This window comes from Abramis brama (genome assembly GCF_963993115.1).
Source record: "Abramis brama genome assembly, chromosome: 25".
Lineage (NCBI taxonomy): Eukaryota > Metazoa > Chordata > Actinopteri > Cypriniformes > Leuciscidae > Abramis > Abramis brama.
This window is the reverse complement of record NC_139987.1, coordinates 23,198,014-23,213,855: the sequence shown is the minus strand read 5'-3', so window position 1 is coordinate 23,213,855 and position 15,842 is coordinate 23,198,014. Positions and strand designations below refer to the sequence as shown.

Sequence of the window (15,842 nt, the reverse complement as noted above, 5' to 3'; positions counted from 1 at the left end):
GGGGACCTATTATGCAAAATTCACTTTTGTATGGTGTTTGGACATAAATGTGTGTTGGCAGTGTGTGTACACAACCACCCTACAGTGATAAAAATCCACTCATCTCCATAAATCAAAAGCAGTCTCTCCAAACGACCCGTTTTCAGAGTGTGGCTTTAGTGACATCACTAAAGCCACAGGCCCCGCCCACGAGTGTTGACTGACACTGCCGTTATAACTAAGACCCGCCCTGATCGAGTTCACTGCGAGTTGTACACATCAGCCATTGCTGCAGCAATGCACTCACGAGAAGCGTCGAAGCATCTCCCAAGCGTTGAAGGTGTTGTAGCTGGATGTATTCATTCACATAGCTCTCTTTATTTACTCTTGAAATCTGCCAGCCAGTGAAGACGAGGTGGATTCATTTTGTTTTCAAAGAAAATGCTCCCTCAACTCTACAGAAATTTTTGTAAGTTACTTATGCATTCTTATACTGTTTACTCAGCTCTAACAGTGATTTTCTGAAGAAAAACTGATGCTTCATCTTTTGTGTGACATACAGTAAACTTTATTAAACTCATCAGTATATTTTGTGTCATCATTCTTCAGACAATTAAATCGTCAGACGGAGTCCTACAGCAGGCTTGCATTAATAGTGTATACAAGCAATGCCAAATAGGTTATAATCGTAATTAAACTAAACTATACCTTTTTCAACTCCATACAGCATATATTCTCTGACTCTGTAGGCATTTTTATGGTCGAAATGAACACCATTACTGTGACTGTCTGTTTTATTATTATCATCTTCCCTGTTCTAGCTCTGATCGCGGGATTCGCGGCTGCTTAGGCTCCGCCCCCTGTGACGTGAACCAGCAGCTCATTAGCATTAAAGGGGAAGCACTAAAACAGTGCGTTTTTCACAGACCCAAAAAATGATGATTTAAACATGCTGTAAATAAAATTCTGTTGGGTATTTTGAGCTAAAACTTCACATACACACTCTGGGGACATCAGAGAATTATTTTACATCTTGTGAAAAGGGGCATAATAGGTCCCCTTTAATAGTCAATCTCTGGTCCTCGAAGTGCACTGTCTTGCAGTTTATGTCCAGACCTGATCAATCTCACTTGCTCTTTTAACCAAAAGAGCTTGATTAGCTTGTTCAGGTGTGCTGGACCAGGGTTGGTGCTAAAGTCTGCAGGACAGTGGTCCTCAAGGGCCAGAGCTGAGGTCCCCTGCAAAATGTTCGGAACATGACTAGATCGATCACTTACAGCAGTGGTGTCCAGTCCTGGTCATGGAGGAGTTTAGCTCCAGCCTGTCTGTAGTGTCTGCTGATCCTGAAGACCTCGATCAACTGGTTCAGGTCTGCTTAACTGGGGTTGGAGCTCAATTCTGCAATCAGGATTAGACTGCAATAAATACTGAAAAGAGAGAGGACAAACAACATTTCAAATACAGTATTTAATGTTGATCTTAACTTTAAGATTAATAAATGCTGTAGAAGTAATTGTTCACTAATTGTTGGTTCATGTTAACTAAAGCTAACAAAATGAAACCTTATTATAAAGTGTTACCATTTATTAATAATGAGAGAGTTGGCCATACGAGTATAAAATTAATTAATAGGAATCTTAAACTGGTTCAAACTAGGCTACTGTATTGTATATTCATGTTAATACTAGGCACAAATGGCATTATAGCACTCCTTTCATTTGCCCTCCAGGTGGGCGTTCCTATAATGGTGCGAGTCATGTGACGTCACGTGAAATCAATGAATTAACCGTCCAGTGAATATTTTTAAGTTAAATAAATTAGTTTACTTTCATTCACACATTTGGAAATTGCCAGCAAAACCTTTACAATACTATCAAAATCTCTCATATACTGTACACATACAATGTGATTAAAAGCCTAAATTACAGCACAAGTTAACCTGCCTCTAGCTAGTAACTTAACAGTTAGCTGCTAATGTTAACTTAACGGTTGAGATGCTAGCGGACTTTTCCTGAAGACACTAAATCATTTCTATAAAGTAAATATTCAACGGAAGCGTGTCATTTACATGAAAGAATGTGTCAGAAGCATTTGTATGTACTATTTGTGTAAGTTTGGGGACTAAACTTACCTGAAAGTAGTGAAAACAACAGTGAGAGACGGAGTTACTGCAGTGCTTGTGTCAGTTGAGCTGTCGTCCCGTTTCCATGGTAACACCCTCCGCTCCAGTTCAAATGCGGCTCGAATGTTCAGCGCGAGCGCCCATTAAAACACGTAAAAGTCACGCAGCATTTACATAAACATAATTGATGGAGGGAATTATTTGATAATCAGATAAAATATCTTGAAAACTTTGGTTTGTTCAATTTGTTCCTATTTTAATAAAACCTGTTTAATTATAACCTCAGTGAGATCAATTATGCAACATAATAACTTAAAAATATCCATTAGGGAACGTTCTCTATAATGCCTCGTTTCCACTGAGCAGTACGGTACGGTACGGGACAGAACGGTACGGTTCGGGTCTGTTAACCATGATCTGGCTAGCGTTTCCACTGCCAACAGTACCCTTACTTGATAGGCGTGGTGTTTCGATCGACGTCATTTTCGCGCGAAGAAGAACATAGTAAACTACAATGGATGACATACAGCAGATCTTGTTCTTGCTCCTCGACATGTTTGTCACAAGAAGACAAGCGCCGACATTAGGCTTTTCTCAATATCAAGTAGGCTACGCAAAGTTTGTAGGCCTACTTGCCATGCGACTCCTACATGGTACATCGCGTTCTTAAAAGCGTCACTCAGCTCGCTCTGCTACTCCGGTTATCTCTGTTAACTTACTCAGTATGTAACGTTACATTTTAAGCAACAATAAAACGAAATATGTTATAAAACACCACTCTGCCTCTTTTCGTTTTCGTTTAAATAAATTAAACATTATAGGGACACAAATGTGGTTCATGCGCAACGCATATTGATTATTCACTGCACGTTATACGTTATTCTATTTATAACAAAACGAAATTTAAAACACAACCCTAACGTTACCTCTTTTCGTTTAAAAAAATAAATAAAATAAACATATTCCAGGCAATATATGCATTTGTACAAATGTTGCAATAAACATCAGTGATAATCTTGTAATAAAAAATGACAAGAAACCATATTTCTTTTTGTAAAATTTCAGTTTTATCAATAATAGCCTATAAAAAAGTTTAAGTAAAGTACAAGAAGCTATACAATAAGAAATAAAGCAAACAATTCAGTCAAATATCCAAATGCAGCGCTCTAGTCTAACATTACAAGTAAAGTAATACAAATAACGTTAATATGAAACTAAACTTAGCCCTCAGCCAAAACGATTGACAGGCAACTCATTATATATTCACGAGACCAAAGATCGCCCGTTAGGTCTACACAAAACGAATTATATCTTATGTTTAACCACTACCGTCGGAGTCAGCGACGAACGCCGAGGACTAGCCGAGGAAAGGCTCATCCAGCCGGGAAACATGAGCGCCGAGCGCCCGCTGAACGCATGGATCTCACAACCGGGGAAAAAAATAATCATCTTTATAAATAAACCACAGATTTGAGCTTTAAACAACTACATTCTCGCCTGAAAAACTCTTAAAATTACATTTAGTGATACAGTACCAGTAGTATTATATTAAACTGTATATTAAAAAATGGCGCTTCTTATGTTGTCATTCCTCTTGTAGCACGCGCAAGTGACGATTCTCTGTCAACCAATCAACGTCCTGCAGTGAGTCTCGCTCCACCTTTTAGTACCGTTCCACTGTGCTAGGTACCCCAATGGAAGGGTACCTAAAAAGTGGTACGGTACGGTTCGGCATTTTGGTACCATTCACAACTTTTGATAGTGGAAACGCAAATAAATGCGTACCGTTCCGTACCGTACCGTACCGTACCGCTCAGTGGAAACGAGCCATAAGTTACTTTAAGGTTATTCAAAAAATAACCACCCTGCAACGTTCTGGGAACGTTATTTTATGGTTGCAAAATAATAACTTAAAAATAATCATTAGGAAACGTTCTATAAGTTATTTTTAGGTTATTTAAAAGTAACCACCCAGCAACGTTCTGGGAACATTATTTTATGGTTACATAAAATAAAACCAAAAAAGAATGTTCCCCTAACGTTAGTATTTGGTTCCCAAAAAAATAACCAAACGGGAACCAAAAACTAACGTTAAGGGAATGTTCTGTGTTAACTGGGTGGTCTGTCTGACTTTATCAGTCTGTCTGAGAACAGCTGCAACAAGCAAACAGGTAAAGATAGTACTTGTCTTGCTATCTTGTTGACTGTGTGCAGTTTTAGTTAAGTATGGGATGGACTGTTGAATGAAATAACATTTATGACATTTTACAGGATCGTTAAAATAGTTTGATTAACCCTGAGCTTCTAATCTTAAAACAATGATTTAACTGTACTGTTATGGTGGGTTGCCCACAGTAAACCCTCATGGTGGCCCCACAGTGAAAAACAGCTATGGGCCCCGCATGGGCTAACCCACTATGGGCCCGTGTGGGTTTTCTGTGGGCAGTCCCACAGTGGGTTGCCCACAGTAAATCCTAATGGGGGCCCAAATGGGTAAAACTGCTATGGGCCCCGCATGGGCTAACCCACTAGGGGCCCGTGTGGGTTTTTCTGTGGGCAGTCCCACAGTGGGTTGCCCACAGTAAATCCTAATGGGGGCCCAAATGGGTAAAACTGCTATGGGCCCCGCATGGGCTAACCCACTAGGGGCCCGTGTGGGTTTTTCTGTGGGCAGTCCCACAGTGGGTTGCCCACAGTAGATCCTAATGGGGGCCCAAATGGGTAAAACTGCTATGGGCCCCGCATGGGCTAACCCACTAGGGGCCCGTGTGGGTTTTTCTGTGGGCAGTCCCACAGTGGGTTGCCCACAGTAAATCCTAATGGGGGCCCAAATGGGTAAAACTGCTATGGGCCCCGCATGGGCTAACCCACTAGGGGCCCGTGTGGGTTTTCTTTGGGCAAGCCCACTGTGGGCTTGCCCACAGAAAGCCCACATGGGGCCCGAAAGGGTTTGCCCTTGCCCACACTGTCCCACAGAAAACCCACACTTACCCACAGTGGGCCCACACTGGCATGTTTTGCATGTAGTTGCATGCATAGTTGCAGCGTTGCATGTAAGTGAGAAGCACGACTGGAGAGCTGCATTTCTACCCTACTATGTAATGTGACTCCATCTCTTCTCTCTTGTTTGGTCAGGACTTGTGCACTCTGTAAAAATTATATTAAAAGCAGCACCTGTAATGTGTAGTTTAGTTTCGTTGTGTTCTGGTTCTGTTTTGCATGTAGGCTATTCCTGATCATTATTAGGGGCTGTTTACACGACCTTGTTTTCAACTAAAAACGTTAAACTTTGTATGCGTTTTGGCCGTTAATTTACACGACAATGGTGTTTTGGGTGCCTGAAAATGCAAACTTTTTGAAAACGGTGTGTAAACAATAAAAATGTGAATCTGTGAAGATGATGACGTCATGTACCGTCATGTACATGCATACTAGGCTAGTGTTTCATCGCAATCTAATAGCCTGGCAGCAGAATACAGCTTTTTTTTTTGGTCTTTTTCGCGAATACGTGTGAATGGGGATCATTTTGACAATGGTGTGGTCTGTACGCTGGAAAAAAACAAAGGAAAAACGTCTCAGTTTTAAGCATATCATTGTCGTGTAAACGTACCCTAAGTCTCCCTGGTAGTTAATTAGTTCCTGCACCTGTTCTGTTTTACCTTGATTACTCTCCTGTGTGTTTAAGCCCTCAGTTTCCTTTGTTAAATTGTCCGGTATCGTCTTTGTTTAATGTGGTTGTGTGTTAGGCCTTGTCCACACTAATAGGTTTTTTTTTTTTTTTTTTTGGGTTTGAAAACAAATATTCTTCTCTTTGTTTTGGCCTTCCATCCACACTGCGAAAACAGCATTTTGAAAATGCTTTCAGAAGAGGATCAATTTGAAAACGCCGTTTTCGCGTTGACACATGACACATTTTTAGTCATGTGACGCATATTGAATTGGTATGTTTATACCGCTATTGTGCCTGTTATGGTGCTATTCACTTTCACTCTATTGCTAAAGATGTTACTTTGTACACTCTTCATATCGCAGTCCTGCAAAGATGACAGAAAATTTACTGCCATTTGCTATCCTGCGGCAAAACGTGAGAGCGGTTGCGTTTTAGACCAAACATATAATGGTGAGTGAGAGTGACCTGGACGCATCAGTGAATGCTGAGATATCTTGCTAAATAAAATGATTCTGCCAGAAGAATAGCTTGAGAACTTTATTATGTCTGTTCCGTCTGTATCAACTCAGTGAGCTTTTATGAGGTTTTACACATTCACAGTAAGGTGAATTTAGCGTTTTCAGACGTTTCGGTGTGGATGAGAAACTTAGTGTAGATGGAGAGCGTTTTGAAATGAAAAAGCCGTTTTCAAATGTGTCCGGATGAATGTATAGATGTAGCCTTAGTTTGCTCCTGTAATCTCCTGTATGTTCCCTAGTGGGGGAAAAATGGGGGAAAATTTGTTAAATCTCAAACCTCAAGAATCGACATTGGCTTGGCTTTTTGGAGATGGTGAGAACTGAGGGATTTGAAATGTTGTAAATGTCGTTTTTATTACTCATCAGGTGAGTAAGGTGTTTTATTGAACAGATAAACCATATGTAGCTCTCAGAGTTCATTGTAAGCATTATCTATTGTGAAGGCTCATTTCATTATGGTTGTTGTAGCGCTATGCTGGAATTTATTTTCAAGGAAGCACTGTGTCTATTAACGGGTAAAGTTACAGTTAATTCTTCTTCAGTTAGTCAGTTTGAGATCCTTTCCAGCTAAACTAGTGTTATGGCAATTTTTTGATTTTCATTGATTTACAGTGTTGATTTTCATTTACTTTCAGTAAGACATTGAAATGACTCTTTGTTGGACTGTACATGGTCTGCCAACATATGACTAATGTGTGTGTGTTTTTTTTAAACACTGGGAAACAGGCGAGACGTCAGGAGGAGGCAGATTGAAAAGGTGCCTATGTCCCCTAGGGTCAGAGGCCGTCCAATTTAGAACTTGTGAGTTTGTAAGAATAAACTCAGCAGGATTAGATCACTAGCAGAGAAACCTTCCCTTGTTTAGATAAGGGCCTGTAAGCAGAAGACCTTGAAAGCAGTATAAAGACTCCTCTGCCCTCCCTTCCTCGTCGCACTTGTTTCACAGACTGTACTGGTGACTTCTGTGTGGCAACTGGGCCTTCTTGCAAGAATAAATACTTTTAAAAGACAATTTGACTTCAGAAATGTCTCTTACGCAGTGATGGTTGTTTAATGAATATTTTTGCCACAACACTAGTTATATATCTTAAGCCTAAAAGTAAATGTTTTATGAGCAGTTGGATAATCTCTCTTATTTTTAGTTATGAGAAAGAACAGATAGCAAACAGTCATTGAAACTATGTTAAATCAACATTCCTTTTTCAACAATAAGTCATTGAATCAACATCGAACTCTGATGTTGATTCTACATCATTTTGCACCCTGTTTTAATATTGAAACAACGTTGAAATCCTGTCCATAGATCAACGGAATTTCAATGGTATTTCAATTATCAGGAATATTGAAACAATGTTGAAATTTCAACTGAACTAAGGATCAACGTGATTTCAATGGAATTTCAATCGTTTTTAAATGTTAATTTTAAATGTAATGCCATAATTTAAATAGCCTGCTTTATCTACAGCCAGGATGTTAAAAAGTAATGGAACATTTGAAATCTCGTATAAAACACTGAACACACCACACTAAAACAAATTCATTTTTATTAGCCTTTTTATTTAATTATTTGTACTCTTTATTTACACTTCAATGTCCTCTGATGCCGAATATTTTGTCATCCAGTCCCTCCTGCCCGGTCTGGCGCATAGCGCAGCCACTTTTGTACAGCCTGTGAATTGGGTGACGGCGGCTGTTCCCATCTGCTGAGTAGAGCATCTAAAACAGAAAATAAAATCACAATGCAAAAAATAAGCATTCAAGTTAAACAGAACACATATTTGAACACTTGGAACAAATTCAAATTCAATTTAGGCTAAATAACTGGATGCTTATAACTAAGTAAATAGTAAATGTATTGATTATACTGTAAAAAAAAATCTGTAGAAATTACAGTATTACTGGCAGCTGCTTGCCAGTAACTTACTGTAGATTTAAATTGATGTTATTTACTGGCAACAGTTTGTTCAAAGTTAAATGAACACTAAACATTAACAAGTCTTTATCTTTAGAGAATAAAACTAAAATAACAGCCTCATGCAAAGCATTCTGGAAACCAAAATCTGAATGAAAAAAAAACAGAAAAAGGTTGATGAAGATTTCTGGTTCCCAGAATGCTTTGCATTAGGTTGTTATTTTATAGTTTTATTCTGTAAAGACAAAGACTTGTTAATGTTTAATGTTCATTTAACTTTGAACAAACTGTTGCCAGTAAATAACATCAATTTAAATCTACAGTAAGTTACTGGCAAGCAGCTGCAAAACTACAGCAATTTTTTTACAGTGTAGAGTTACCATAGACAAAAGATTTTTCTGGTCGACTAATTGCACATTTATTCTGCTTAAATACTGGGTGCATGGAGGAATATAGCATACGCCCGAGCGTAAATCACATGCGTAAATGCGTAAATCTCACCGCAAATCTCAGGCAAAAACAGGCTAATAATAATAAATAGGCTATGTCTTTAAAATTAACGAGGCATTTTAATTGTTTCTGTATGAAGTATGTGGGGCAGTACGTTGGTGTTGATCTCTCGGTCAATATATATATATATATATATCGATGCATTTTCAATCATATTTCCCAGTCAACTATATGTCGATGACTTTTCAACAATGCGTCGTTTCCCGGTCAACTATAAATCAATGGCTTTTCAACACATTCAGCGATCGCCCGGTAAACCAAATATCAATGCTTAATCAATCATAAAGATAACTATAGATCAATGTTGTTCCAATATTGTTGCCATCAACATTAATAACATCAGGTTTTCATCGATATGGTAATGGTGATTCAACATTTATTTTACATTGAAATTTCAATATCAACCATAATGATGATTCAGATGGAAAAACAATGTTTATTCAATGTTGGCTTGCTGTCTTCATCCGCAGAGCCAAAGCACAGCCAAAACAGTGAATGAACGAATGAATGAGTTTTAATTTTGGAAAATACTGTAATTAGAAAGCTTTTGATATATTTACAGGGATGTTTACGCACTGCTAATTTTGTGAAGCAAATGTTTCATTATATTGTAAATGTTTCACCAGTGAACTGAATTTGTTTAAAATTCTTTGACTTTTTTTTAGTGATTGTTGTGGTGTGACGCTATACTATGTACATAAATGGTGTATAAAATGATAAAATATTACTAAATATTGTCCTCATTGATTTTAATCCAAAGTTTTTCATTTTTCAGTGACTGTTGGAATCACCGCACTGTTTTTTCCACCGCATTCACTAATGCTGAACGTTATTTGCTGTGTATTCAGGTGTTTCTGCAGTGGAGCTTTATGGTCTCATCCACTCAGCTCAGAAATCACTCCAGAGGGATTCAGAAAACATATTCTCTTCTCACCGCTCCACGGGTAACAGAACACATCTGCATCTCACTGAACATGTACAACTCGAGTGAAGAATTTGCCTGCTGCAAACAAATCCAGTTACTTTTTTAATGCATATTAATGACTTAAAGGGATAGTTCACCCCAAAATGAAAATTCTGTCATCATTTACTCACCCTCAAGTTGTATGCTAGAAAACATGATTAACCACAAAGTACCAGTCAATTAGACTTAAAGGGATAATTCACCCAAAAGAAAATTCCATTATCATTTACCTCAGTTGTTCTGTTTAACACAAAAGAAGATACTTTGAAAAATGTTGGCAACCAAACTGGTCCCCATTGACTTCCATAGCATTTTTCATACAATGGAAGTTAATAGAGACCAGCAACGGTTTGGTTGCCAACAATTTTCAAAATATCTTCTTTTGTAGCTGAGAGCATGCAAACCCACACATACCGTGGCACGCATGAACTCGCATTCATATTCATTAACAAAGAAAGTGTAAGTAACTGTAAGTTATACTGTATGTCTCAGCCTACTAACTAGAAGTTTGGTTTCCACCGACAGTAAAATCATCTTGAGTAAAGAGGGAAAAACGGCATCCAATCGTTTATATCAGCCGTAGTTCAATATGAGACAGCAAGCGAGACAGGCGAATGTTCTCCTAGCTTGAAAAATCTTTCAAAATGCAATTTTTCCCTCACAGTGCTGAGCTGGCAGAGGCAAATAGGGTTGTGAAATAAATGACGTGGGTTTCTGCATCTCTCCATGAAAGTTTTTCTTCATATCTTCATCCTAACGTTATTTTCAATGTGTCTGTCAAAGCCGTGCATGGATGTGCGGCTATAAACGCCTACTTTCCTTAAGGAAATATAAGCGGTGCTTGCCCATGCAAAAGTCAGTGCCACAATGCAGTTGCTACGGGGTTTAGGTGGTTGCTAGGTCATTCCTAATTCAAAAGTTCACCTCAATGTAAGTTTATAGTATTTTTTTATTTATTTTTTTTATTTTACTATTTTAGTCAAATATTATGCATTATTCAGTTTACTTATCCACATTTCTTTTTTTGGTTTGCTCTTTAAAAAATAAGCTAATGCTGCACTTGGAAAACAGTTCATGTGTTGATTTTGCCATATGTCTCGTTGGACAGACAGACAGCTATTAAGCCCATTGTCTCCCACAGGACGTCCAGGTTATCTCGAAGCCCCTGAGAGTGATATTATTGAAATCAAAGGCAGTAACACAAGCAGCCATAATGATAATGATGCGCAATGAGATCCCTGCTCAGTGTGGCATAGTGGGAGATGTGAGCTCACCACTCTTAATGAGTGTAATTAGAGAGCAGAGTGTCTGATTCACAAAACGAGTCGTCTCACACAGACGCAGACGCCTCACTGTGCTGAGGTATTTTAAAGACTACCGAGCTCTAGTGGCTGTGTCTCTCTAATGCGGTCTGGATCAATCATCAAGGTCCATAGGTGCTGTGAAGGTGTTTGTATTATGAGCTGCAGATGTATTTTAATTAAGCACATTACTTAGTGTCATTCGTTCATGGCCAAAGCATGAATTAATAAGAAGTTAGTTTAGTGTTGGAGATCCATTCACAAACCCTAAGTGCTCGTAGCTTACTGTAACTGTATATTTGCATTTTGCTTACTGCAGGGGTTTACGTGTGTGTGTGTGTGTGTGTATAGTAAATGTGAGTGTGTGTGTACATAAAAAATACAGCAATATATACAGTGTGTATATATATATATATATATATATATATATATATATATATATATATATATATATATATATATATATATATATATCATCATATACTGTGTGTGTGTGTGTGTGTGTGTATATATATATATGATGATATATAAATATGTATTGGACTTACTATATATTTTTCCCCTGTCTGCTGCCTTTGACATCACAGCTCAAGATAGTCACCAATGAAGGGAATGCTAATGGAAAGCATTCTCTAGGCAAACCAGCCGAGCAGTGTGTTAAAAGCAGCACAGAGCAAGTCAACCTACCAATAGCTTACTTATAGTATTGTTTATGTAAGCACATTGAACATGTAGAAGAAAGTGCTTTAACAGCAGATTTTTACAGTATTGACTTAATTCAATTAAGTCAGTTAAGTAGGCCTTAGATGTGGCATGTGAGCCCTATGACCTCCATCTGCCTTAAAGGTGCAGTAAGCGATTTCTGAGAAACACTGTTTATATTTGAAATCAACCCAAACAAACGCACCCCTCCCTTCATTACTCCGCCCCCAAAATGCACAAACATGCATTTCAAGAGTGGATGACTCTTTATCATAGTGTCACGACACAGAAGGGAACAGACGGTGGGTGTAAAATAAACAGAGTTTATTGAAAGAGTGGGAGCAAAACAGGTGAAAGATGATATTACTAGATGACACGTAGGACTTAGCTGACTGTAAAGCAAATGAAGATGAAGGAAGTGAGGTTGAGGATGATGTTGATCGAGGAACGAAGACACAGGGAGGTTATGAGGATCCGAAGACTGCTACTGAAGAAGACGAAGATGAAGACGAAGATCAGGTACGGGAATCCTGGGAAAAGGAGGAAGAGTCTGGGTTACGTGTGACGAGACCAGACAGTGAACTGGAGGGAGTGCAGGCTTGATATGGTGAGACTGATGAGGGTGTGCAGGTGATTAGAATTCCGGTGATGATGAACGAGTGAGCGGATCTGGTGCTGATGGCTGAGTGGATGGTGTGAGTGACTCCGTGACAGTATCCCCTCCTCCACGGGCGGCTCCTGACGACCATAGATGACGACGATGGGGACGGCGTCGCTCTCCGAGCGCAGGTCGATCTGGATGGTGAAACTGGGTCAGTAAGGTGGGGTCCAGGATGTCGTCTCTAGTGACCCAGGAGCATTCCTCTGGGCCGTATCCTTCCCAGTCTATGAGGCGTCCCTCGTCGTCGAGAGTCAAGGATGGATTGGACCCAGTAGATGGTATCCTCATCGGCGATGTCAGGCAGAGGAGGAACCCCTGATGGTTTGCCGGACCAGGGGAAGAAAGGTGGTTGGTAACCCAAGAACGTCTCTGCAAGAACTCCAAACTGGACAGTTTTTGTATCAGAGCACATGGCCTCAGGCGCTATTCAGTAGGAGGACGCTCAAGTGTTGATTCGCATCAGGTGCCCTACTCATCCTAGGAAAGCAGAGTACAAAACAGACAAGCAAAACATGCATGCAGAAAACATTCACTAAAATATGTTCTGGAACGTAACACGGTGAACGAGTGACAAGGACCCCTGCGTCCATTTTCTGGCCTTCCTGCATGAAAACGCTGGAAAGCTTTTCTGATATCAACGCGGGTCTTAAAGCTCTTGTCTGATCATAACCCTTCTTTTACCAGTGACTACTTCCTCTGACCTTTTCTCTTTTGTAATGTCTCTCAGCCATCTCTCTTTCTACAGTCTTTCTTCAATTCTCCCTCTTGCTCACTCTCTCTCCTCCCCAATCATGAGTGGACACGCCCCCTACTGCTGATTGGCTACAAGTGTGTTGTGGTGCTCGGTCCGATCCACTTTTAACAGCGTTTCACAGAAATCGCTTACTGCACCTTTAAGAATTTAAGGCGAGACTACAGGCAAAAACAGTGTTTTTTCATGCGTCTGTCAATTTTGAGATTTTGGGCTTTTTGGCTTTCCATAAAGTGTTTTTTCAGTGGACTAGTGGAAAGAAAACATCCAAAGTACACTTTTAAATGTATCTTTTAGAGCATACTTTTAGAGTGATAAATAGAGATATCCAAAATCCTCTCTGTAAAACCCTTTGACTCTAATATATCAAAAAATGAAACTTGACTTCATCAAGTTCTAGAAATTATTTATATTCATATTTAATTAGATAACGCCTTATTTGCTTATTTCAACATAACATTTCAGAAAACTTGTAATACAATTTCTTTTGCAATTATTAATGTAATCAATCAACTGTTGAAGTATGGTGATATCTATTAGTTATTTTTTTACCCTATTCACCTGTGGTGTCTTAAAGGCTTGCTCTTCAAGTCATTCTCCTCCGTTTAAAGAACACTGAAACTCATGCCTGAGGCATGAATCTGTTAATGTGTGGAAGAAGCAAGAAATGAGGACAAAAGGGATGGACTAATGCAACTAAGTTGCATAATGCTGGCTATTACTGCAGTACAGTATCTTGAGGCGTTCATGGACTTCAGATAATGCCTGGTATCATGCCTTTAGAGATGACTTGCATAAGAACCCGAACAGGCTAAAATCAAACTAACTTGAATAAAAGTAATAGCATGCTAGCATACAACTTTGACTTTTGCTGCAGTATATATGTAGTATGTCTGTATATCTGATCTTACTACTCATGGTCAACGATGTCAACACACACATACTCAATTTCACCCATCCTGTTTGAAACACAGTGTCCTAAACACATATCTTATTTTATAACGCCTTTCGGGGACTGACATGTCAATTCCTTTACTCCATGGGCTCTGAGAGGCCAGAAATAAGTCTTTGATATGTGCGGTTGCATGCACACATGTCTGTTAAGTCTGAGCTTGTCGCTAAGATCCTCCTGTAGCTTGACGCTATGGCTCAGCGTCAGCAGACCTGCCGCGGATAGCTTCTGTAATTGGTATGGTGTTATTCCACAGCCTATTCCAGCTGTGGAGATGAATTGATTCAGTGTTGGAGAAGAGTAGAGCTCTGTGTTGGGAATTGCGCCTCGTGGACTGAATTTTCATTTCACGTTGGGATGTGAGAAGGTAGCGGTTTGTTATGGTGTGTTTTCTCAGTTTCTGGTGCAATGATCTGGAGGGTTTTGTGTTTGTAATGCAGCAAAGAGTGTTTCGAGTATTTCGTCATCCGTATGAGCAGGCAGTCAGCCGGACTTCCTCGTGTTTGGGTGGTAAAATTGCTCATTGAAAGAATACATTTTGCAGGGCTGCCAACTCTTTTGACATTGTTCTCATGCCACGCGTCCATTTTGAAAAACATTGTGGGAAAAAACATGGCAGACAAGACAGAGCAGGGCAAAGTCTCTGCTTTCAAATTCTGTCAATACTTTTTCGAACTCCTAGGCCTTTAGTTTGATCTTCACAACACTTTTTGTGATGCAAGGTTGTTGCAACATTTTCATTACAATTCAGTTCATTTATCCCAAATTATGATTACCAAAATACAAAAAAACTTTTTTTTACTACCTTTAAATTATTAACTCTAAAACATTATTTCACAATATTTTTACAGTAACTTTACATAATTAGAATGGGGGGGGGGGGGGCATTCAAAATGCAAACTTTTGAAAATGGGTTTTTAAAGTCCAAGTTTTTGAAAACATTATCGTTATTGTCTCCCATGTAAACTACAAAAACACAAATATGTGAAAACTCAGGCGTAATGCTCATATGTATTATGTTTTGAGAGTAAAACTAATTATTTTGTAATAAAAAAAAAATAAGATTGCAAAAAAATCTTCTTAAGGCTCAAAAATAAAGAAGTTGATGATAAAATTTGCAGTCCGTGTAAATCTTTGAAAACCAATTTTTTTCTTTGTGCATTTCGAACACTTTTTCATCACAAACACGCAAATGTTGCTCTCTTTTCTGCTGTCTTTTTGCGGGTCTAAATCTTTTGCTTGCAAGTTGAAAAGTTTTGCTTGTGAATGAAGCCGTGTCTCTGTGGGCAGCCTATATCAACCAGGATGAAAAGGCCCTTTTCTATTGGTCACCCTGGATCGAAATGACAGGTTGACCACGCCCACTACGTTTTCCCGCTGCTGCCGCGCAGTGTGTCTGTGAGAGAAGAGCGAGCGAACTTGTAACATGTCGAGCGACAGGTCGTTTACTGAGTTAGATAACTGATTTAATATCATAAACTCAGTGATAAGTGAACTGAATTATTCTCTTCTTATGCTCTCCCTTTTAAATACTTAACTTTAATAGTGTACATCAGTCCCACATGAATCAATTAAGTTAAACAAACATAATTTGTTCATGTAACTTCAACATCATGGAATGAAGTCATTTTAAGTGACCCAATTAAGTAGTCTCAAGTGAATTTTAAAAGGCTCCCTGACATGATTCAGGCATTCAAATTCATATATTCATTCATCCAATAAAATGTAATTTATTTTAGTGTCACACATTTGAGTTAATAGACTATAGCCTAGCTAGCAACAGCACATGTTAGCATCTTC

At 38.9% G+C, this 15,842-nt stretch overlaps 1 protein-coding gene across 1 annotated transcript in view; it reads left to right on the top strand.

Moving 5' to 3' along the window:
- Nucleotides 1-295: 295 nt before the first annotated feature.
- Nucleotides 296-15,842, top strand: part of wdr45 (WD repeat domain 45) — a 73,765-nt gene continuing 58,218 nt past the window's right edge. The window contains exons 1-2 of the mRNA XM_084104900.1: nt 296-448; nt 9,560-9,655. The gene's annotated coding sequence lies outside the window, so the exon portion shown is untranslated. The remainder of the gene's footprint in view (nt 449-9,559; nt 9,656-15,842) is intronic.